The sequence below is a fragment of the Lutjanus erythropterus genome, chromosome 5, assembly GCF_056507025.1.
Source record: "Lutjanus erythropterus isolate fLutEry1 chromosome 5, fLutEry1.hap2, whole genome shotgun sequence".
In the NCBI taxonomy this organism is placed as follows: domain Eukaryota; kingdom Metazoa; phylum Chordata; class Actinopteri; order Lutjaniformes; family Lutjanidae; genus Lutjanus; species Lutjanus erythropterus.
In genome coordinates, this window is record NC_139321.1 from 33,181,251 (window position 1) to 33,207,589 (window position 26,339).

General features: G+C 37.7%; 1 protein-coding gene across 4 annotated transcripts in view; it reads right to left on the reverse strand.

Moving 5' to 3' along the window:
- lingo2 (leucine rich repeat and Ig domain containing 2) overlaps window positions 1-26,339 on the reverse strand; it is a 308,406-nt gene that overhangs the window by 124,425 nt on the left and 157,642 nt on the right. For all 4 annotated transcript variants that reach the window (XM_084719682.1, XM_084719683.1, XM_084719680.1 and 1 more), the window contains one exon: window positions 3,466-3,549. The gene's annotated coding sequence lies outside the window, so the exon portion shown is untranslated. The remainder of the gene's footprint in view (window positions 1-3,465; window positions 3,550-26,339) is intronic.

Consider the following 26,339-nt stretch of genomic DNA (forward strand, 5'->3'; position numbering starts at 1 on the left):
AAATTAAAACTCTTGTCAAGATGATCTTTTTTTGTTTGTTGAGGACTGGAATTGGCTGAAAAAAATGATGGATCTGCTCTTAACATGCCTGGCAAAACAAACATGCCTGAAGGGGATGCACTGTTCTGTGATGTTTAACAGTGTAATGCACATTGAGGCTGTCATCATGAAAATTAAATTATATATGACATACAGTATAACAATGGCAACCACTCTGCTTCATGCATTTACCATTATCTATATGTTCAGTCAGTATATACTGTCAAACTAAATCATTGTTTTACAAAAACAGTCATAGTATTTTTCCATTTGCTATTAACCTGAACATCTTTAGCATGTGCTGCCTTAAAGGGATTGTATGAAGTGGGGTTGTATGAGGTACTTATCGACAGTCAGTGTATCACTTACTGTAGATGGCAGTTGACACACCCCCACTGGTGTAGCAAAGTGAGGAATGTACTGCTGTGGATACAGTTAGCAGCAAAAAACATTTTAATTTTAGTTGTTTTCTATATTCAGAATATTTTCGCTGCTTTACTAATTTTACCTTGTAGAACTCCAGAGTTATTGTGTGACTTCAGTGTTTTAAAAGGCTTGTTTGAAATCACCACAGTCACACATTAACACAAACTAGCAAACAGATCGAGGCAGCCACAGACCAGCAACTCCCATCCTCTGCAGGGTAAAAAGTTATGATTTTGCAAATGTTTTGGTTTAGATTCACAGTGTAGTATAGTGCAGAATAAAATCACATACGGAGGTCGCATCCTAATTCCTAAAACCACTCTGAGAATATTCAGCTGCAGAATCCATGTCCAAATGTTATCAGGATTTTAAATGTATCTGTAATGGTTTCTATCCTCCCTCCAACTACTGTTCATTATCCCTTAATATTTGAAGAGGCATTAAGAACTGAAATTAATGAGGGATCAGCTTTCACCTGGATTCACAGGGTCAGGCTATTTCATGGAAAGACTGCGTTATCTCATGTTTTATTGCTTGAATTAAACTGTTCGCTGGTTTAGAATACCCATGTGTATTTCTGACATGTCACACATATATTGCCTTATAAAGATAATAATATACAGTGATGAATGTCAGTGTTTTAACTCAGAGGACAAATGTAAAACTCAATCATGTGATACACATGAATAAGTACATAATAATCCACAGATTTCCGCAGAATGACTTGCTATTACAATCTGAAAGCAACACCTAAAGTACTAGCTGTACTTTGCAATCCATAATGTTAAATTATTTATGAATCAAAGGTGCTTTCTTCAGAAGCTGCGAAGAGTTCATGGACTCATTGTAAATTTAAAGGATGCTCCTGGTGCGACAGAAAGTCCAGGGTGGCAACCTCAACCCTTTTCCTTCGATGGCACACAACCTGCTGTTTTGACCTGCTTGTCCCGGCTGCATTGATGAGGGATCAAGGCATTATTCAACAATGATTTGTGCGTCAGCGGTCAAAGAGGCTGCAACAGGGGACACTGATTCAACACTGCAACTCTGTGACATGGAGCACACAAAGCCAATGAAGCTGGAAGAACTGGTCCAATGTCACATGACTGGAGGTATATGTCTGGCTAATATCTGAGTCCAACCAAGCCCTTCACAATGAATTCAGCTGGCTCAGATAACTAAAAAGGGGATTATTAGCAAGATTACAATTTGTCCTATGTACAGGATGCACACATTGAAATCTAGGCATTACAAGTTACAATACACAAGTCTTACAAAAACAATCTAGTCTCAGATGAAACCACCACAAACTAACATCTGTCAGCTGTCAATTCATTATCATGGTCTCTGGTGAAAAATTGCTTAACTGGGTGGAAACTTCATCATTATTCTTCCTTTAAATCAGAAAAGAAGAACAACATCACAGTTAGGGCTGTGATGGTATGGATTTTTCATGCCCCAGTGACAAAACAACATGTTCCTGATGGCTGTTTACTGCAATCAACTTAATAATTACATTTAATCGGACTTCATTAAAGTGTACTGTGATAAGTCTAGAGTAGCTCCTTTAAAGGAAAGGTGCACTGTGTAAGTATGTGCAGCCTGTAAGTGAGAGAAAATAAGTGGTAGGTTGCTGGTGCTGTCAATAATGGAGTAGTAACTTAAATTTAGCAGTAAGCTGTCAATCTGTCAGTAAATAAGTCAGCAAATAAATACTGCAGCTTCTCAACAGCAAGAAAATTCTCTATGGTTATTTCCCAATGACTGGAAAAGGACAGGGTTAGCTCTGAAGTAAGCTGAGCAGGGAAGGCTAATGTTAAGTTAATGCTAGTGTTGCCTTTACAATGTCGTATCCCTTTCAGAAACTTTGTAATCCAGCCTTGAACTGCAGCATCTTTTTTGGAGACTTGATAAAATAAATTCATCACGATAAATCCAACACTGAATGTCTTCCATAGTTATTTATCAATTTTTTTGGTTAAAAACAGCTGTAGTTGTCATTAGCATGTTGTTGCCTACCCACTGAAAATCCAAAGATGCCTTGGGTTGAGTCTGCCGACCAATTAGAGGATGTGTTCCTGAGTTGTCAACCATTCAGAACCTGCATTCCTAACTTGTGTGGAAAGCACTGATCCTTAGATGTGTTCATAGATCCATCTGATCCTGATCTCAACATCGGATTGACCCTTCAAAATAAAAGTTACTGTTATTGTTATTGTTACTACACAGAAATACAGTTAGCTGGCTAACCTGTCAATACAACCAATACTGCTACTACTGAAAAATATGCTGGGATTGTAGGTGGTGAAGCTGGTGACCGGGATTGTTTGTGAGTAAAAAGAAAAACCTCAGACCAGACAAAGTTTACTTGCAGTATGAGTGTGAAGTATGAATAGCGACTTATGTACATTTACACACATTTAATGCACATAATTATTGCTATTAAGCACATGACAAGAGTAATTAATAAACTAATTAATAAAGAAAACAGTGAACATAAAATTATATTAGGCCAAAAAGATTCACTATATTTGGTAATAAGGTAATCCAAAAGTAACTGAAAGGTATTAAGTTACATTACTTCAATATTGTGATTCTTGGATTAAATTACTGACTACATTTTTTAACAGGTAATTAGTAACTGTACCAATACATTTTTAAAGTAACCCTCCCAACTAAAGGCTTTAGTGTTCGAAAAGGGTCCTTGACTGAAAGAGTAATGGTGAAACTTTTCTCACTGTCTGCAATTGCCAAAAGAAGAAAAATGTAATGCAGGAATATAGAAAATCAGAAATGGTTGAATGACTACACTGAAGCTAAAGATTGTTGCAGGTAATCATGTCACCCTGACCAAATGGAGACCACACGCTTATGTTATTTGTCCATTTCTCTCTCCCATAAAGGCACCAGGACTGATGCAAAAGTAATGAAATCGTCCAAAATGAACACACAAGTCTCTGGAACAAAACGGCAAAGAGACTGTAAATGTCGGCTGCTTACCACTTTGAGAAGCAATCATCCCCTCAGCCATGGCCTATTCTTTTCTCTCTTCTGCTGTGGTCGTCCCTATTTTCGGTCTTTTATCTAGAAGGAGAGGAGAGGGAAGAAGTAGAAATGAGAAGAGAAATCGTGGGTAAGCTTAAAAGCCACAATGAGAATCAATACATAAAGATTACAATTTCAAACATCTCGAGAACACAATGCTTAGACGTGAGACGGACATAGAAGAGACAAGGAATCGATGGTAGAAACAGTGACAGCACATCGGTTTTCACACCACATGAAGTAAATCGCATGACATATCTATTCTGTTTCATTTTAACCTGAACAAGGCTTACAGTGTCATATTGTGAGTCCATGGCCAGATTTTTTTGTTTAAAGATTTTTGCAGCAGAAGTTCCTGATCTTTTTCTCTCTTAGCAAACAGTGTGACCTACGCAATGCACACGGGTCCCTGGCTCCTACTCTCACTACTATAATGAGTCCCCTTATCCAGACTGCAGGAGGAAACACAGAGGATGGTGATTATGCAAAAGGCGTGCCTGAGTTGGTAATGCGATGATGAGAGAGGGAGAAAGATAGACAGAGAGAGAAAGCGAGAGGAAGAGGAGACAGTTATCTCCTCCAAGTCCAAAGGCAGAGAGATTAAAAAAAAAGTTTGACTCAGGACACTCTTGTTAAAATCACTCTTGACACCCTGCGCTATTAGTACGCCATTAAGAGTTCAAGGACAATAGCTGTCCTGTTTTTTGATCATTTATCCGTTGGATCCCCTCGTTAAGCCTGAACCCAGTTCCTCACAATGGCCACAGAATATTGATGGGCTGTGAAGGGGTGATTTCGCTGAATTTATAATAATCCTCTTTTTGTCTGCCCTTGATAGTACAGACGAGCCAAATGTCTTTGACATTCCAGATTGAAAAATGAACTCCTTGATGCTGATGTAGTTCTCCTAATAATTGTCGTATGACAGTATTAGATATGCATGACACTGATAATAAAAGCTACCACGTCTTGGCACGACTTTCTAGTTGCTAGATAGCAGATGGCAATGTCAGCTATTGAATGGATTGCCATGAAATGTTGTCGAGTTGTTCATAGTCCCCAGAGTGTAAATTATTATCTAGCACTAGAGACAGAGCTGATTTGATCCAATCAATATTGACATGAGGCATTCGTCAGGTATCAGATTCACAACACCAACCCACATTCAAATCTAAATTAGACAACGCCACTTGTTTACTATATGTAAATTCTATGCTAACCATCGTAAATTAAGAACTGAATGGTGCTTTTCACTTCTACTCTGCTTGTAATATTATAAAAGAAACACTTTCCAAATTACTATACTACAATACAGTTGGAGTGAATAAATTTACTAGCCATCTCACTCAGATGTAACCATAAACCAACACAAAAGTAACAACTACCAACATGAGTCACCGTAAACCATCATGTTATGAACAAACACATAACAAACGCATGCTAAACACATCACAAACACTAATAAATAATAGCATTTGCATTTTGGAGCATAAAATAGCAAACTGAAACTCCCAGAAATGCATCATGGTAAATTGTGCAAATAAAAAAAAAACATGCAAATGAAGACCATCTCTCGATGATCTGTCGATCAGCTGCACATGTGACATGTCACACACCAGAATCCTACAGTGCTCCACAATGGTTGAAGGACACCATTACACAAATAACAATACACAAACTACAGAAGCTTTCCAGACTTTAGCTCACTTTCATCCTCACGTAATCTTACTACTACTACTGCTAATAATAATAATGATCATAAACATTGAGAAAAAAACAGCGCCGGGATTCGACATAGTATCAGCTGATTAATGTTGTCATGATACTAGAATTTCTAGTTTCAACACAACACTGAAAAACATTAATATTTGAGTCAATTTTTCCCAGTGGCACTTAAGATGGTATCACATCAAGGGAATACATTATAGATTTTTATTTATAGACATATGAATATAAGACAAACAATGAGATGAAGACAACCCTGTAAATAAGTTAGAGGAGGCGGGGCTATGTGGGCACTGCAGTGGTGTTTGTTTCCACTCACTGTCGGAGAGAGAAGACAGTGAGAAAGTGCAGCTGGTTCCAGAGAATGAATACTGTGAAAAATGAGTATTAAATGAATTTATAATCACCATCAATATTTAGATATTTTTGAAAAGATAGATGGTAGATATCCATATCACACCACCAGCAGGCCAAAGGGAGTTAATCTGGATCATTTAACTAAAACTTGAACATGATGCCTTAGCTATGTATCCTCTTAACTTTCCACAATCCCCTGACTTTTACTTTAGCACCACCATAAGACCATAAACTCTTCTGGCTCTTAATAAAATATCTCAACAGCTACCGGATGGATTGCCATTAAATTAGGTAAAGACATCAATGTCCCCCACATTGTGTATAGGAATAACTTCAGTCATCCCTGACCTTTCATCTTGCACCATCATTGGGTCACAATGCTTGCTGACATTTGTATTTGTCTGAAAGCAGCACTGTATCAAGTAGAGCCACACATAGTCCACTGTAGAGCCTGGCTATAAACTACTAGTTTTCTTATATTATATTCTTCTAGAGACAGTCTCTGTCGCCTTGTTTGAAACTTAGAAGTACAGAAATGCACTTTTTCAGCCCCTTTAATTTATTTTCCAACCAGGTACCATCTGACCATCATAGAAAACAAATGCCTAGATAAAGAGGCATGAAATAGCACTGTGGTGAATCCCACGACAACATTCTTCCTTTTACTGGCACTATTTTGTTGGCTCATTTTTTTCATTTCTTTATGTGCGTTGGTGTGTTTCAAACTTAAATCCATTTTCCTGATTACTTGAGTTGCAATTTTTCAGCAGTCGTCAATAACACTGAAAATAGTAATACGGAATACAAAATGAGGTTTAATTGAACTTACATTTTCATTTTTATTTAACTTATTATAGTATAATTATCTTAGGAATTATGCATGAGTGATATTTTTTAAATCAACATTAAAAAAATCTTAAGTACCCCCTGCAGTACTCCCAGGAGTACTATTATCCTCTTTTGAGAAACACTGCTCTATTTCTATCAGGACAAATGTGTGTATATTTATTAAGCTTTCAAAATAAAGTTGATCTTGATTCAGATTGAAATGCAGTGCATCATTGCTCATAACATCATTTAATAACATTTAATTGATAATGTCTCATACTCTGGCCTCATCAGTTCCCCCGCCTAACACAAGTTTGGCCTTGATTCGAAAAGACTTATCACGCCATTTGCCACCTGGAATCAAGATGTCCACCAATCAAGACAATAGTGTCTCTCCTTAATTATGTGACCATAAAGTGTCTTAATATGCGAGAACACCTGGCTGCTGTTATAAACATCAGAGCTTCATCAGCATTTGTTCTTAACAACCACAGCCCAAACCCAGATAATTGGTGCTTTATTTTATAGTATGGAGAATGGTGAGGCACATACTGGGAAATGGGATGGATTTTTTTTCTTCTTATTTCACTGATCAGCTGAAAGTGAGAAAAGATAAAAGGTTTTTCTCAACAGCAGGATTCATTCTTGGAGAGCAAAAATTAGCTCATAGTTTAAAGGCTGCATGTATAAAGAGAAGTGAGATGAAAATAAATGAGCTCACAGGTCAGAGGTATCCTTGAAAGAGAACACTGTTATATAATTCAGCTTTACTTTTACAATCATATGTTTAAAAAAAAAAGTTTTATTGTTGGAAGTGGTTTTATTTGTCAATAATATATGACTGTACACAAATATTTCCTGCCAGCATGTATCGCTTGATGGTAACATTCATTATTAGAAGGTCATTATCAAAATGACTGAACCACTGAGCAACATTTAACAGCCCAAAATCAGTCTTTACATGAGCTCGACAAATCCAGTGTATCTGTTATATACTATTTCAGCCTGTTTGATACAGTTGTGACTGTTTAAATGAATATTAACCTATGTGGAAAATCAGAATGTATATCCTTCCTGAGTTTGTTGCACTTTCAGCAACACAAGACTTTAAAATCCCCAGTTTTCCCCCTAAAGGAAATCCACTGAACAGACTTTCATATGGCCTCAGCAGTTTAATACTGCTGCAGGAAAAAGTCCTATATAATGTGATGTTTATACTGCATTCAGTAAGATGTTTTAATTTTAATGTTTAGCCGAAAATGAGAAATATTAAACTACATACCGAAATAACTCATCCTCCTGGTGCCAATGTCTTTCCTTTCAGCTAATAATACACAGCTAATAAAGCAGAACCAATTACTTTGCACAGCTGGGCATCTTTTATATGTTCCTTTCGATCGTGAGCATTTGATTGCTTGTAAATACACGCCTGATTTATACTTCTTTACAGTGTAAAACTCAGTGGGCCCAATGACAAGAAAGCAATTAATCACATTACTATGCCAATTAAGAAGTTGGTCTGCTCCAGTGAAGGTGGAAAAAAGCGAGGGATTTGAAGATGTGAGAGCGAGGCCCTCCAGGAAGTTAATGTGAGCCATTAAATTACATCCATCACTCCCACTCCTGCACATAGACGAGGTTTCACATCCTCCCAGTGAAGTGCTGTTTATATATTAAGATTTAAATCCATTGCCCTTTTGTTACATCACTTTTTTTTTACTTTGTTAATATGCATTCAGTGTTAAAAGACTTGGATATTTATCATTGCCTAACATTCTATTAATAACAGTGACTGTTGTTAAGATGATATAATTTGTTTTTGTCTTACAAAAGCTACAATAATCAGCTTACAATTAAACAATTAAGCAATGTTTCTGAATGGATATGTTGAATACAAGATGGTCTAGTTAAGGAATGAGTAATTCTGTTAAATTTTCACACTACATTACACCATGATCTTACTTCTTACAGAAGCTTTCATGTAAAAGCGGGGACTAGTTTGTGCAATTAATACATGTTTATGAAGTCTTAATCCTAATGACTTAAGTATTCACATGGCAGAATCTTCAAGATTCTGTCACGTGAATTCAAAGAAAAATCTCCCCTGCTTCTTTTTCACTGGCTAATGTAACTTTAATTGGAGAAATGTAAATATAAGCCCCTTTTACGGAGCCTATTCAAGACAGGACCGTTTCAGTGTCAAACGAGGGGGAAATTTTTGTTCTGTCAGAGGCAGTAACGAAGTCCAATTGACATCTGTGTAAAAGGGTGAGCCAACTTTGATTCTGTAACACCAGCATGCTGTATAAAATCACACACTCAGGCAGTATTATAGTGGTGTTGTTTGGTTCAGTGAAAAAACAAAAAGGCAGTGTAGAGGTGAGCCTTTTTAGCAACATAACTTTTGTTTGATTTTGAGAACCCTCTGGCATGCATTAAAAATATTCATATTAGAGCTGCAATCGATTATCAATGAAATTGCCAACTATTTTAATATTTGATTAACTGTTTTGAGTCACATTTTTAAAAGAAATGTCCAAATTCTCTCACTTCAGACGCTCAAATGTGAATATTTTCTGGAGTCTTTACTTCTTTATTAAAGTAAACTGAATGTATTTGGATTGTGGACAAAACAAGATATTTGAGGATGTCATCTTGGGCTTTTGGGCACAATGATCAACATTTTTCACAATTTTCTTATATTTTATGAACCAAACAACTAACCGATTAATTGAGATAATAATCAACAGAGTTAATGATGATGAAAATAATGATTAGTTTACTTCTACTTAAACAGAAAAAGCAATCTTCTCACTGATGTTCTCATTTGCTTATGTAGGTCATGATAGTGGCTTTTCTAAGAACGCTTGGAAGTGTAAATGCTCCCAAGTGAGAGACAAACAGAATCTGTGTGTTGTGGCAAAAGGATGATTAAAACGTATTAGATGGTACAGACAGATGGAGGATGTTGCAGGACTGGTTTGAGAAGGTTCAATTTATGATTTGATTATTTGGTGTTTTGTCACCATTAGAGTATGTTATAAATGACATGCATGCTACCCATATTTTAAGCCTACAGGGTGTGAGTAAAGAAATGGATTTTTGGACTTACTGTAAGCTAACTAGGAGCTAAGCATCTCTGCTAACATGGAATCAATGAGCCCTCAATACAGTCGATGTGATGTGCGATCTTGGATCTTTGGATCCAAGATTTGGTAGCCTAAATCTTGTCTAGCAAAATCAATAACCAATCAGCAATGACTAATAATAGCCATCTCCAATGGATGGAAGGTAGCATAGCTCTACTGCTGATTCTACAACACTTCTCTCTCTTTTCCCACTTGGCTAACAGCAGTGCACAGTATAGATTATAATTCCAGCAGTTTCTGATTATTATTACTGCTGGGGGTAAAAAGCTTTAAATTAATAGTTCATGAACTGCACTATGTAGTTGACCATGGATTACAAGATTTACCATAATCTCCCACCTTTGTTTGACCCTCCAAATGAAATTATGATCCATCTTTAACGCTGGACTTAAAGGACTTTATTTTTTGTTATTTTCAAGCTGTATTCCATCATCATTCATAGTGTTTAAAATGTCGTCCTCTTCTCAGCTGTCTTACTTTCCCCCACATCCTTAAGGGTGAAAGCAAACTATAATCCAAAAGCATTAGCATCATATTGTTTGACCACAACAAGCCCCACAGTGCAAAGAGACCAGCCTACACTCAACTTTCAATTTATCTATTGGCTGAAACTTGTGAATATTATGACTTTATATATGGTATTTTAACCAACCTGGACTGAACTGCTCAGGAACTCAAGTTCTATCAGATGTTCTGTAACAAACACTCTTCACATTAATCTTTGATGGGTAGTTGCAGGGATTTATGGGATTTTTATAGGCCTGTTATCTACCACCTGGCATCACAAATTCTATATATGTCATTGGAAGCAGCAGTTCAAGGTGTTACAAATCTAAATCACTTATAAATAAGAGCTACTGTAGCTCTTTTATAAAAGATTGTGAATGTGGGCGTTCAAAAAAGTAAAAATAAAGCAAACAACCCTTCAGACTGAAGAAACTGTATTCTTTTTCTTCACTCACAGCAGAGGAGTGGCAGCCATAAAAATAAACAAGAAAGTATAAAAGCAATGTTAAAAAAATAGTATCAAATGGACTTATATAATGGAACTGTCAAGATAATTACTATTTAATCACTATATTTATTTAAAGAAATGAATTTCATGTTGTGCATTGTGTTGAAAGGACCTATTTTCATCGCTTTACAGATGAAACCATTAATGCGTGCTTTGGCCCTTAAGTGTGTGTTAGAGAGCAGCACTTCAAGCAAAATAAAGCAATGAAATGTGTAACATAATCAATATTTTTTATCATTGCAAAAACTGGGGCCATAAGTCCCAGGTTATAGCTGTGTGGATATTTGTCATCAGCACATCACACAGCGATCTGTATGCATGCACCCACAGCTATCGACATTCACATTTTTCATCAGAGAAATTTGCACGTTTCATTTTCTTCCATACATTCCAATTTTCCGTAATAGCAACAGTGCACGTGTGTATTTGAACATATTCTGTGTGTGTGCATCTGCTCGATGTGATAAGCTACGTACGTTTACACACATAGATTGTATTTTGTGCCTGCACATGTTCATTTTGACAGTGGGATCCTCAAGGGCCTTGGCATCAAGTGGAACCATTTTGACTGGCCGTGGCTCCAGGGGCCTCAGCGTGACTCCAGAAAGGAAGAGAACGTGCCGGGCGGCTGCGTTTGCGGTGAAGGAAACTACACCACCACATGCTCCCTATCCGTTCCTCTTAGCCGGCTCACTGGCCCATACCTCGCCTTAATGAGATGCGGCAACACACACAGACACATGTAGCACGTCTAGTCTAATTATACTAGAAAGCTCTGCCGTCTCCTGCACCCCCTGGTGGCATCAAGTAGTTCACTCCAAAGGGCTGTTTTTAAAAGGGTGCAAGAAAAAAAGAGGCTGTCATGTACAATGGCGTAGTTATATCGAAAAGAAGCTTACAGCACCAGAGCCCACAGCAGAAACAGTGGTTAAGAAGTAGTATTTTGTTCTATAGGCTATATAGCTTATTGTTATTTTCATATAGCTCAATTCCTGCTACTTAAGATCACTTCCTTTGTGAGACAGATACACTTTGTGCCTCCCTTTATCTGCGTTTTACGACATACATGGCAATGCATTTTGAACATCTGTTTATAGCACTTTCACTGTGGGTCCTGAGATTAAATTCCAGTATCATAAACTTTACAAGTAGCCTAAGTGAGGACTTGTAAGGCGCGTTGTTTTAAAGTACTTTGCTCACACATTAAATTTAATAAATATGCCAGTGCCCATTGTCCTCAAGGCTTGAACTTACCGCAAAGACATTGGTCTTGCTATATGCAGCAAATGCACTTTAACTTTGCATTTGATCTGAACCTTTAACATATCAAAGGCTCCTTCTTGTTACAAAAGAAATGTGAGTTGAATATGATATTTTGTGTGTTTTTCTTTGCCTTCTTTAATTTTTAATTGGCAAGACTGCAGGTGGAATAGGTACACTTGTGTTGTATGGAGCGTCTATTATGTCAGTTTAATTATTATAGATTAATTCACTGTTTAATTATTGTTGATTAAATTATAGATGCATAAAATAATTAATATAGTAATTAAGCCTATTTGCACTTAATATGCACAATTAAGCTGTTAATAAAACAATTTGTGAAATGTTAATTGAATCTGCAATTCATTATTCCACATATTTTCTCTCTTTGTCATAAATAACTTACTAAATTTGTCAAATGTAAAAACAAAACACTGATTTACTTCTTTACTGGTGTTTGATATTGCATTAGCTTTCCCATATTATCAACAATGTAGTACAAATTGCCTCTGTAGCATCCACTCAGTGACCAGTTTCCTAAAGAATAGGCTAGGCATTAACTGCATGTCTTCTAATTACAAATATAAAAGTTAAGTATGGCCCCATCAGCTGAGCTATTAGATGAAAATAAATAGAAAAACACTCAAAAAATGATGATAATTAAGCTGTTATACTAGGGCATCCACAGTATTGCATTTTCAACATCCTGTATTGCTTTGTTCTGTTTCTCTGTGCTGATTATGTTGCACAATGTGCTACATTTGTTGTGACATGCTGAGCTGCAGCATTTAGTCATATGACTGACTGTGGTAGTACGTGGGTTTTAATTCTGTAAACCCTCTGAGTCTTTATGTAGTGAAGTTCTTTAAAGGTGAATTCCTGGGTGGTCGCTTTTATATTGTACTGAAATAAACACAAATTATAGAGTGATGGAGAGAAGAAAAGGCTTTCTTAAGATGCTGTTTTCAGTATATTATTTGGAAAATGGTCAACATTAATGTGAGGTACACACAATGTTTAAAACATCTGCAAGTCATCACACTCCCACTCAACCACCATCTGATGACACTGCCCACTGGGCACAGGCTCAGAGGTGCAGAAGGGCTTACTTTGGGAAAAGCCTGATCCCAGCAGTTATAGTTGCCTTAAGGGACAGTTCAACACAAAATCAAAAATTCATATTTTACCTCTGGACTGTCGTGCTATTTATCCATCAAGATAGTTTTGGTGTGAGTTCCTGAGTATTGGAGATATTGGTCATTGAGATGTCTACCTTCTCTCAAATAAATGGCACTCGGCTTATGGAGCTCAGAGCGTCCCAAAAATATAGCAATGTCTCTTTCCAGAAATCATGACCCTATTAGTCGAGATAATCTAAAGGCCTTCATGGAGGAACTACTTTCTTTCTAGTACATAGAAATTAGTTTCAGTAGACTCTACCAGAGGAAGAAAGTAGTTCCCATCTTGAGTAACCCAGGTTTTTGGGAAGAGACAGTGCTGTTAAGTTTTTCAAAAAAAAAAAAAAAAAAAAAAAAAGAAAGAAGGTTTTAGTGCCACTGAGTTCCATTACACTGAGATGTCTATGGCCAACATCTCCAAAGATCTCCAATCTAGATGGATAAATAGCTTTACAAGAGGAAAAATATGTTCTTTTGATTTTAAGGTGTCCCTTTAAATAATAGTCCTTGCTCTGTATATTCTGTTGTCTATACATGTTGTGTGTTGACCATTGTGCACAGTGTTGTGAAAATGAATTTCCCCTTGGGGCCAATGAAGTCTTAGTCAAACAGTTTTTTTCACTTATATTGCAGTCATGGCTGTGGCAGCTCTAACACAGATGAGCAGTCAAATAGTCGTTATTTTGAAAGGCAGAATTTCTCCACCGTTGCAAAACAATGGCATCCAGTGCCATTTTATAAGTACTTCAAACCACGCTATAAATAGACTGCCAGGTACACAGCAGCCAAGGCACCTCCACCCCCCTTGGGGAAGCTCTCTACTTTTGTTCCACCCTCAAGCTACTGTACACAATTTCTCCAATCTTCAACTGCTGAGCAATTGTCATTATGTGGGCTTCTTTTTCTCTTAAGATCACTGCAATTGTGAAATGAAGCATGTCCTCTCAATGCCTATTCCTTTCCCCCCACTCACAGATGTACATTTTGGTGATAAAATGATGTAGGGCATGAATTAGTGTGGGATAAATATGGGCTTTTATGAAGTACCGATCATCATTCGACACAAGCCAACTGACAGTTTGGCAGGTGCAGCCAAAGCGCTCTCACTGCCTCCCCTTGAGCTATCCATAGTGGTGACTATGAAATATGGACAGCAGCAAATTGAGATTCATCAGGCACGCCTGCCTTGCTCACCGAAATCTATATTCAATTTTGGAGCATCTGTCATGGCAGTGGCAGGCTAAGGCATGCTGGGATTGAGAATCACTTAAGTGTTCTGAAATTGTACGTAGTGGAACAAAAAAAAAAAAAAAAAAAACCTCTGTCTTTCTCTCTGTATATCTGCCTGCCAGTCTGCCTCTCGTTCAGTTTCCGTATCTGCAGGTGACTTCACATGAAAGAATTATTTTCCTGCACGGCAATGCTTGTTTTTCTTCCAGATCTAATTAATGTGTCTGTTCACAAATGCATTTCCACCTGCAATTTCCCAGCTAATACCAAAGGAACCCATGCACTTCATCATTTAGTGAAATAATTAGTGCATCCTCTTTGTGTTCATCAGTTTTAAGTGATTGTGTTACCACTGCGAAAATTCTGACAGCATCTTTAAACCCCTGAAAATGCAGCCCCTGATACACAATGCTGACAATCAGAAGAATAAAATGAAAATCTCCACATAAAATGTGGGCTCAAGTGTCTATAGTGATGTTGGCCAAGAGGTACTTAAGGCTGAATGATCTATGAATGTATGGCTGAACACTTAATGTACGTTGCTTAACCTTCAGTCACATTTTTCTGTTTTACTTTCCATTTCAGCAACACATTCTTATTTATTTTATGCCTGAAAAGAATGGAACAAACCATGCCAAGTATTTTCTATGACATGTGACAGTGAGGATGCATGGACAGGGCAATGTGGAAGAGGAGAGCATGAAATCCTTGATTCTATGGCAACGGTCGGACTTAATTTTCCTTTTTCTCATGCTTATAAGAGTTTATGATTAAAAGGAAGCAATTGGCTAATTATCTACAGAGGACAGGAGCAGAAAGGTCAAGGTTTTATCTGCAGGGTTGGTTTCTGCTCTCTGTAGAGTGGGTCAAAGAGGGCTAAGAATTCTCATTACAGACCATTAAACCTATATTGAAAATCTGTCAGAGTGAGTGCAGCTATAGCCCACTGTCTTCCTCAAGGACACTGGCACGAGATTGGACCTGTGACTTTTCGGCTAAGAACCTGCACTCTCGCCGCCTGGCTCCCTTGATGCCACGCACCCCTTGTTTTGATGATTCAGTAAACAGAAAGGCAGTGAGAAGCTGTTGTGCTCATCCGTTGACCTCATGGGCTTGATTCAACACATCAAAACCTCTGCTCGCCTCCCTTATGAAACTAACATTTGCTATGTTATGACCCTGGTGTTGGTTGTAGAGTCTAAAGGGGTTACAGAGAAAATATTAGAGATAATATGAAGAGTGCAAATACAAAAATATCCAGTGTAGACTGCAACATGCAGACATAAATATATATATATAACTGCAGTGGTATTTTTATCACTAATTTACACTATGCTCTTTATTCACAAAGTTATAGTTAGGATTATTTGAAGTGGGGTTGAATAGGGTACTTATCGATAGTCAGTGTATTAGCTACAGTAGATGGTGGCCTACACGCCCAGAGTTTGGAGAAGTAGAGAGGAGTACTGTCACAGAAGCTAAGCAATGCACTGCTGTGGACAGGGTCAGTATTAGTATTTTCACTGCTTTACCTCGCCTCAGGCAGCTTTTTGTCTTGGCCACTGTTTAACCGGGCGGCGGCAGCTCAGTCCTTAAGGACTTGGCTTGGGAACCAGATGGTCACCAGTCCAGCATGGACCGGTCAGCACGGAGCGTGGACTGGTAGCTGGCGAGGCACCAGTTCACCTTGTGGGCACTGCAGAGGTGCCCTTGAGCAAGGCACCAAACCCCTAACTGCTCAGAGTGCTTCACTATATATATGTGTACAGCCCCCTCACTCTGGCATCTCTCCATCAGTGCATGTCTATATGTCCTGTTTGTGCATGTGTGTGTATTTCAGGCCTGTGATTATAAAATAACATTGTGAAAACATGTAATTTCCCCCAGGGTATAAATAAAGAATGCCTTCTTATAGGCCAAGTATTGCTCTATCCAAACCAACCAAAGTCCATATGCAAAATCAGTAATTTTACCTTCCAGAAGACAGGAGTTGACTTGATCTGTTAGTTTGTTTGTGTTATTGTGTGACTTCAGTGTTTGAAAAGGACAATTCAGACCCACTGAAATTACACAAACAAACTAACAGATCGAATCATTGGTAGACCAGCAACACCCATGTTCTGCAAGGTAAAATTACAGATTTTTCCTATGGAGTTTGGTTGGTTTGGCGAGAGTGATACTTTTCATCTGTAATGGCAGTTTCCCAACAAAAAGGGATGCCTGATGGGAAAGTCAAGCAGTGAAATTTTTTAAGTATAGCGTCCACTTAAACTGATACAGATTTTTTTTTAGGTAGCTAAAATATGTTTTGTTACTGATCATGTTCACAGCAGGTCATAGTGCAAGTACTTTCTGCTTCTCCAAGCTGGGAGTGTGCCGAACAGCATCTAAAGAAGCTAAAACCTGACTATTGATAAGTATCTCATACAACCTCAAATCAAACAATCTGAACCAGGGCTTTTAATTGAAACATTATCAAAATTACAATATACCCAAGTTGATAAAGGAAAAATGTGACGAAACAGCACTATAAAGAGGTACTGTAATGCTATAGAAATACCCCGGCCTACAGATCCTGTTCTCCAGCTTCAAGAGAACATGTTTGTTTGGTACAGATCCCAACGAATGTCAATCATGATTTTTTTTTTTTTCCAGTTAAAACTGAAATACAAAATTGTGACACAGAAAATGATCATTCCAACTAATTATGAATCATATCACAATTGCAATATAGGACAAATGAATGCAAATATGACTGTTTTCTTTACTGTATTGTGCGGCCCTAATCCAAACTATCCCTTTTCAAATGTATGTTTGTACCAATAAATATATATCTGCTGTAAGCCTGTTAGCAATATAAATGAAACCAAAAGCATAGAATGGCATCCAAGCTATTGAAACAATCTAACATGCAGGTTTATGTCTGCCGAAGCAATTCAGTGAGTGAAGCCCTCCATCTGTTATTGTTTAAACGTGAAATGGTTTCCATCTTTAAGGCTTGTCATCAGTCTGTCAGTAGCCACAGAGAATGCATAATGGCACCAGTAAAGCTCTTTATTAGTCCATGGTGAACAATGAGCCGTGTCAGCTGATAGAAGGAGACTCCCCTTCTCCTTCCCAAACAGTGGAATCCAAGGAAGTGACAATCAATAGAAATGCTTCATTTGGTTTATGTGTGGTGCTAAACACACCACGACAGAAATAGATTGTTTTCGCCCCCCCGTTATGTTAGCACATTTCCACCCACAGAAGTGCCACTCATTGTCGCTACAGGCTTGTTATTTAGGCCAGGTCCAAACTATTAGAAAAAAAAGAACAGGTATATTGATTTGCATATTTCATATTATGCATGCAGCAATTTTCATATCCCATTCCTCAAACAATAACATGATTAATACTCAGAACAAAAGTCAAATGATAAGCATGTTCATACATTTCATATTTCATATTCCCAAGCCTGCAGGTTTTACAGAACATTAATTGCAGTGTGTCAGTCAAAAGACAAGCATGGCCATGACAGATGTTACACTGATGTTTGTTTTCCCGCCAACAGCTTATTTTAACAAATGACACGACTGCAACTATGGTTCTTATCGGTGCCAAGCAATGTCATGCCTCATCCAATCTCACAAAACACCTTGCACTCTCTGTCACTCATCTCTCCATCAAAGCACCCACAGTACAGTACATGGCTGAAATATCTGACCACAGAGAAGCAGAAACATGGTGTTCTTGGCAGAAATGTAGGAGGAGGGCAAGGGAGGAGAGTAAAGGCAGAATGTAGAAAACGTAATGAAAGACGTAAAGAAAGATTCTTAAATCTGTCTGACCAAACTCATTATTAATCTGTCTTTAAAATTGTTTCCATTGAGAATTCTATTTCCTCAGACAGTCCCTGCACAGATCAATTTAAAATGTACCGACATGTCTAACTGTCAATAACAAAGACTACAGTTTTTCTTGCATGTGTGGATGTGTGTGTGTGTCGCATGCACAACCCAAAACTCATAATCCCCTGGTTGTTGACAAGTTCATGGTGGCAGGTTTTAGAAATCACTGTGTGTGTCTTTGTGGAGATTATGTCAGTGTCAATGTGTGAAACATAATCAAACCATCATTTATAAACTCTGAAGAGATCAATCTCTTGACTGTTACGGTTGTTAAGGCATGGGCTAGGTCAAAGAATATGTCTGAAGCAATTATCCCTGGGGGAAGGGCAGATATTGTACCACTCACTGCTTTTTGAGCCTTTCCTTTGCGATTCAGTGGACAAAGGACTGAAATTGCTCATTCAGTATGCATGCGATGCATCAAACAAAGCTGGAGGTATTTTTTTGTTATAACTTATTTATTTCCTCAGTGGTTTTGTAGGGCTACAATATTTACAAACTACTGTGTTACATCATGTGTTGATTTCTCAAATTATTTGCTGCAGTGCTTGAGGCATTGCTCAAATTGTGCTTAATCTGTGTTAAGTGGTAGGATAAAGTCTCCATTTTAAGGTTTTCCCTTTCTTTAAAAGGTTGGAATCTATAATATTTTTACTGTAACCACAAAATGGCCATGATATGTAATTAGGTATTTAGGAAACATACTAAGCTGAAATATTCACTACTGCCCTTCTTTGAAAAATCTATTCCAGCCTGTAACTTGAGTTACTGTTTGCCCGTTTCTCATTAATTAAAGTTCAAATTAATGCTGAACAAGTTAGTGTCTGTTTATAAGTCATAAGAAATCACTAACAATCTTTTATGAAGGAGTAGATGTTAATTATGGTCAAAATGAGCAACATGTTAATGGAGTCTGGAGGCAGAGAGACAAACAGTTACTGAACTCCAACTCCAGAGTGTGTATTTTCAGTAGGGATGCACCGATACCGATGCCAGCATCGGGTATCGGTCCGATATGGATCTCACATACTTGTACTCATACTCATAAAACTACTCTGATACCCAACACCCGATTTTTACCGCTGATCATGTGTTGGGGCCTTTAAGGGTTCACAGCAGGGTAAAGAAAACTGTTGCACACCTGCTATCACGATCACACCTGTCCCCAGTAAACAATGACAGGTAGGAACTATTAGCTCTTAGAAAAGAGAGGCAAGAAGAAGAAAATTAAATACTACACATGTAAATGTATAATTAAAATAGTTAAAATGCTGTAAATGATAATGAAATAATTATCATATATACCACTATTTATAATAGTAAACTTAATTCTGCAAGTCCACAATAATGTTGTGAAATTATTATACTGAAATATATCACATAAACAGTGAACTGCACAGCTTAATAAGGACCACAAAATCACTAAAGTACCTTACTACAAATAACCAAAAAATGTCATGTGTACAGTAACCATGGTTACACTTGTAGCAGGAAATGGCAACAATGATTTGTTACATTTAGAAAATGACCATCTGATGAAAATAAAATGTGTTTTAAAAGGTACTGTAAGAACTTTAATGGCATTATTAAGTACTTGTATCGGTACTTGGTATTGGCAAGTACCCAAATATAAGTACTTGTACTTGTACTCGCTCTGACAAAAAGTGGTATCAGTGCATCCCTAATTTTCAGAGCAGAGGGTTTTCATTTTCAGGATGATGAGTTTTGGACCATTGTCAAATGCGGTGGGGGAAACAATTCACTTCAACTATAAACTGTGTACTAAATAGGATTTCAGCCTATTTAATATACATTATCATCTATTACTCCAACATGCTGTTTGAACTACAATTCTTATTTTAAGATGTAAAATGGTTACATATTGCTCCCTAAATCTAACTTTTTGTGCACATAAATGTCTGCAAAGTTACCAAGACCAAAGTCCATGACAAGTTTGTTTCTCTTTGCCACAGAAAACACTCCTGCTGAACTGAAACACCTTATTTGTAATCTAGCCTTTGTTCTGTTACACTCTGACACCAAGTTGTAACACATTTGAATTATGTGCATCTTGTTTGGAACAGAATGTGAAATGAGCTGGTGGCCTTAAAGAGGCAGGAGCTGAAACTCCTGAAAGAGCTGAAAGATTGTTGACTAGTCTAACAGTAAGAAAACACTCAGAAAGCAGTTAAAATTGAGCACAGGGTATTAAATGTCAAATACCAATACCAAACTGTATTTTAAATGTTGGTGAAATGTGGCACTTTGTGCCATACAATAGGAACATTGCACATTAGTCTAAAAACATGACAACAGCTAACTAAATGCTAACCTTTACCCTAACAACATTGTTTACCTGGAGCTAACGTTAGCTGCCAGCCTGCTACACAGTGTGGTTAATGCAGAGCTAGCAGCAGCAGCTGCTCTGCTTGCAAATCAATGTCCATGTCTGTGCTTAATGTGGTTACACATTGCTCCAGTTGAGTTAGACCAATTTATTCTGTCACAGCATACATTCAACCTTATTTGCATTTTCTATATCAAAACACTCCCAAACCCAGCTGGTTTTACAAGTTAGCATCTGTCCAACTTTGCTGATGAAAACATCTGGGGTTGCATGGGCCACTGGAGCATACATGCTGGACAAGAGGGGCTGCAGTCTGATTGGGCCGCAGCCTCGACTAGTGGTGGGCAGCTGCATAACACCTCAGAGGCAACACTTAACTTGCACTGCACATGAATAAAATATTGATAAATAGTTTAACCGACTAGTATTTCTGGTGCTGACTAGCAAGGGTGGCGACATTGTGGTGCTGCAGCTATGGCCAGTATGAGAAAAACCTACTTTAGTAGAAATCCAAAATAAAAGTATGGGCTTGAAAGTGAGCATAATATGGCCACTTTAATTAAGGCAAAAGATTTGAAATGGTTCCTGTTCAAAGACGAAATACTGTAGCTTTAGCACAACAGATAATATGCTATTTTTCAGATGGCAAGACTAAACACTTAATGATCAGAAGTGACCTTTAAGAAAGCTGCTTTGCTCTGTCTACACTTGCAGCCATTTCAGTGAGATTATCTTGCTTCAAGAAAAAAGGAAAGTTAAGAAATATCATTATACTCTGATTGCAGAGTTTATACTGTATCAGTTTGCTTACTTTGGTGTGGTATAATCTACTCAAAGCGACGGTCTACAAGCTCTTCCACTGCTATGCTATGACCGTAAATGAAGTCAAACATTATGCTGCTATCTCTTTACTGTTCTCCTCTTGCTCAAATGACTGCTCCGGGATCAGTGCAGTCCCTTAGCAGAGGAGAACTGAAAAAGGTCACAACGGGGGAATGAGAGACCGGCGCAAGCCAAAGAAGCTACAGTTCTCCATTCAGCGGTCTGCTTAGAGATTGAGTTACAAGGGTGCATTACTGTCTCCCAGAGCTACCCTGGTTGCTAGGTTTATGTCCCCACATCTGGCTGAAAATGGCTTTTTTTTGTTACAAAAGAGCAAGGATGTGGCAGTTTTGTCTACAAGAACACAACACAGCCTCACACATAAATGTGATTTACCAGGAATGTGGTATGTTTTATAAACTATACAACTGTCTGGATTTTATGGCTAGCTCTGTCTGTAATGGAGACAAATATAAAGAGGCAGGTGCAAGCAGGAAACACTCACGTCTGTGGGGCACAGTCATCTCAGGACTGCAGATTCCAATGCATGGAACAAAACTACCTCTGTGTTTTCATTAGCCTGCATTAAATAAACCATTCAATACCATTTTCTACTGACAGCAGACTAGTGGAGACTCAGTAACTTTGCAATGGAAACTTAAAACCATGCGTAGCTCAAATGTTGAGGTTAAGAGTTACAAGCTCATAAGACAAAAACCAAATGGGAAAGTTGTCTAATCCAATGGTTCTCAAATAGCAGTCTGCTACTATTAATAATACTTATAAACTTAAACCACTTTTTGGCAAATGAGTTCCAAAAATTATAGCATCCTCTCACAAACGTCATACATATTCTAGAAATGCTGCTGTGAAATCAGGCATTTTAAGTCTGCAACAATCCCAAAAAGCCTGTGAAATCCTGGAGGCACTGATATATAAATATACCTCCCACCAGTCAAAAGTGCATCACCTGCACGTCACTCATCAATGGTGAAAACTGGCTGTCTCTACATGGCTCCATTGTCAGGGTTGTCAATCAGAGATTGGAGAGATGGACAGATTTTAAAATGGCCACCCACTACGGCAACAAATGAAGTTCATGAAAAACAAAAAACAAAGCTAAAGAAATAATGAGTAATATTTTCAATATGGCTTCCTTGCAATGGGTGGAAAGCCAAAATGATATATGTAATGGTTATTCTGTGCTGATCTGGGGAGAATATTTTTATTACATGTCTAACATATTCCTAATACATTTCTTGTGTGTTGCTCTTTTAACATAACTAAGTAGAAAAGAAAAAAAAAAAAAAAGGCTACATCGAATTTTTCCAAGGGATGTACATGAGGGGATCCCTAGAATATATTCTGTCTTGTTAAGGGGCCTTGGCTGAGAAAAAAGTGAGAACCTCTGGTTTAATCAATCCTGTGTCTTCCTAAAAAAGCTTGAATCAATGTGTGCATTTTACTGTGCAAGAAACTTAAAACAAATGGATTTACTTTAGACTTTATTTGTAGACACTGGCCACCCGCATCAACAAATCCCTGAGCACCATCACACTGCCAATCACATAACAGACAGATCTATTTTAGCTCCCGGGTTAACGCATCCATTTGCTATTTGCACTTATTATTTTGCAAACAAATCGATACATATAATTCCAGTGTGACTATAAAAACACTGGTGGGTGGAAATGCTAATTAAAATGTAACATTAGTTTTACTGAATTGGATGTTACACCTCTGAGAGCACAAACAATTTTCTGGCCTGACCTATATGAGATGGCCTTCAGGTTTGCTGCAATAGATTGAGACATTCTGTCAAACTCTGCTGTATTTGTCATAGCAAACAGTAGATCTGGAATAAAGATCAGCTGACAATTAGAAGGTGAAATGTATGGCATTTGAGCTGTAACTTGTCTTAACAAAATTGTGCACAGTATTGCAGCCGAGTACATAATACAGAGATGTCTTCAAATCACTGGAAAGTATCTTAATTAGGAGACATACATACAGAAACATCCGTAGTCTGTGTCAAAAAGTTCCCTAGTGTGGCAATGACCCATGACAACAAGAAGCAGCAATTGCAAATCCATGTCACAGATATGAACCTACAACACAAGGTCCCGTGACAGATTATTGACCCATACATACTAGGGCTGCACAGTTAATCCAAATTTGATAAAAAATCACAATTTGGCTTTCTGCAATCCCTTTTGCAGGAGGTGAAATATTTGTTGGACAAAATGTGTCAAAAAACCTTTAAATGAATGAATGCCATGATGTGATGTCCTGTCCTACAAGTCAGAACCTACAGACATAAAAAAATCATTTGGTACATATCCCTTCAAGAAAATATCACATAATACTGCAAATCATATTGCAACTGCAATATCAATCAAAATAATTATAATTACATACTTTTTTCAAAATTGTTCCAGGCTAATACACACACAACACAAGTTTCCAGAAATGGTTAAATTTCACAGTTAATCTGTGTAATAAATAGTATGAACCCAACAACTTATAAGACATGATAGGGCCACTAAGCCATTACACTCATGGAGCCAAACCCAAAGGGCCAACAGCAGCCCGGAAATGAAACATTTTATTGATAAGCAGACATTTCAGTGAGTATCTGATGTTTTGGTTTGAACACAGTCAAAGTATTCTATAGTAATATCAAGCGCCAATGCACAGATATGCTTCCAAAGTAGTCTTTACACGCTCTTTACAGTAAAGACAACATGGAGGTGGCAGGGGCAAAAAACAAACACTACCATTTAATTTCCTTGCCTGTCACACTGGTGTTGCTCGTCAGCAAATGGTGTCGAAAGGTTAACGTCAATTTAATCAGCAATTAATTTTAAGCTTCTGTCTTAAACATAATAAAAGATTAAAATCATATTCCACTGCACTTAAGTGAGATGAGATGCCGAAGTACACTGAGGCAAGGTAGTGGAAAGAGGAGTTTATTTGTTCACTGAATTGCCAGAAGTCAGGCAGCTGGTTAATTGGCTCAGCGTTCTCCTAAGCACTGAGCACTAAGTGCCCTAATGATGTCAGTCTGGATCTCTACAAAAGGTACATGTGAGCGCTGACAAATCAGAAACACTTAGCAGTGCAATAAATGTGCAGTTCAGTAGTGCGTCTTTGTGGCGACAGTGCAGCCATATTACACCCTAAAGAACAAGCATTGAACATACATGGTACAAGGACAACAGACCCACATGCTATGTAAAGGAACAATACACAGGATACTATATACACTTTAGCATGCTATCATACAATGGCTGGCTGTAACAATAGGGTCAGCTATTTTGGACCCGCAAATTTCATGACCAGTTCATGGATTATAGATTGTTTTGCTGCTTGTTAAGGCTGCAAGACCACCAATTACAGGACTGTGTGCTGACAACAAGCAAGTCTCATTTATTATCTATAGAAAGTTTCTAACAATGCATGTCAGAGACAGTTCACCCACTCACCAATGATTCCCCCCGGAGAGTCTACATGTATGCTAGCAAGTGCTTCACTCGGCCCATCCCATCACTGTTCTGACACATGTGAGGAGGGTCACTCTGAATCCATTACCACACTGCATTCAGTCAGATTTATTCCACTGTGACTGTTTGGCATAGAGTACTGGGACATAACCTGGATCAGGTGAAAAATGAGAGTTGAATAAGCCTTGAGATTTCACGTTAGTGCATGCACGCTAAAAATGCATTAATTTGTGAGGTCTGACTTGGAATCTTTTTCTTGAAATTACTTTTGGCCTGATAAGGGCTCTTTAGAATGACTGCTTGTTCCTACCCATATTGTTTGATTGTTTTGTAATATTGCAATGAGGCTGGATGGTATTGACTCAAAGTAGTTTAGAAAACAAAGATCTGATTCCAATGTGAGCCAAATTTTGTACTATGTTGTTGCACTAAAACAATTCTGATTGTGAAAAATTATTAAAAATATTAAATAATTAACTTAAAAATTACAAACTTAAAAAAAAAAAAAACTTAAGTAGGCAATGTTAGATTACTCATAATGATGTTATGATGACATGATTATCATGCACACACATGAGGGCACATGAAATATACGTAGACTGTGTGATTCACATCATGTTCAGTTGACAGCTGGCGGTAGTCATGTGCCAACAAACGAGGCAACATAGATGTAACTTATACAGGATTTTAAATATCACTGTAACAACTGACTTTGCAAATGTTTTTTGAGGAAGGAAATTAATATTAGTTAGACCTTAAGGTGATAAATGAAGTCTGGAAATAAACGCTGAATGTCAATGACATTTTTTATTTGTTTACAAAAACCTTCCCATGGTACCTTTAATAGATGCCATTTTAGTTGTTGACATGCATTTGCTCTGATATTTCAAACACAAACATAAAAGATTAAACAAAATATGATGCAAAACAACTAAAAGTAACTTCTGTGTTATGTAGATAAAAGTGGTAGGGTTTCTACTGCCATAACCACAAAATGTAATGTCAAAAAAATTGACTTTATTTTATTTAAAGACAATCTTTGCAGCATGACTACATTTCATGTCCAATTAAAAATTCATTGTAGTACGTTTCAGATGTTGAGAACAAAGCATTATCAAAAAACAAATAAAACAGTGACAAAATGTTAAAACTGCTTACAGCCTACCATTGTCCACTAGTCCATATAATGTATCTGGCATGCACTTATACTCTGTGGATTAATAACAATTACTGTGCTCATAAATTGCCACAAACCAAACTGAAAGTGCAGATGTGACCCTCCAGGTCACTAAGTCAGGACTCTCCTGTACAACATTAGAGAGTGGCCACTCGATTAGGTAGAAAAGAAAACCACAAAGCAAGAGTCTAAGGTCCCGACATCGTCTCTCCTTTCAATGCACAACCAAACACACACAAACACAGACCAGATAAATCACACAAGATCAGATGACCTACCTGTCTCCCCCGGTAGTTTGACCTTGCTACTAACAGCTACTCTTGTTTGATGGCTGCAAGCGTAGCGCTG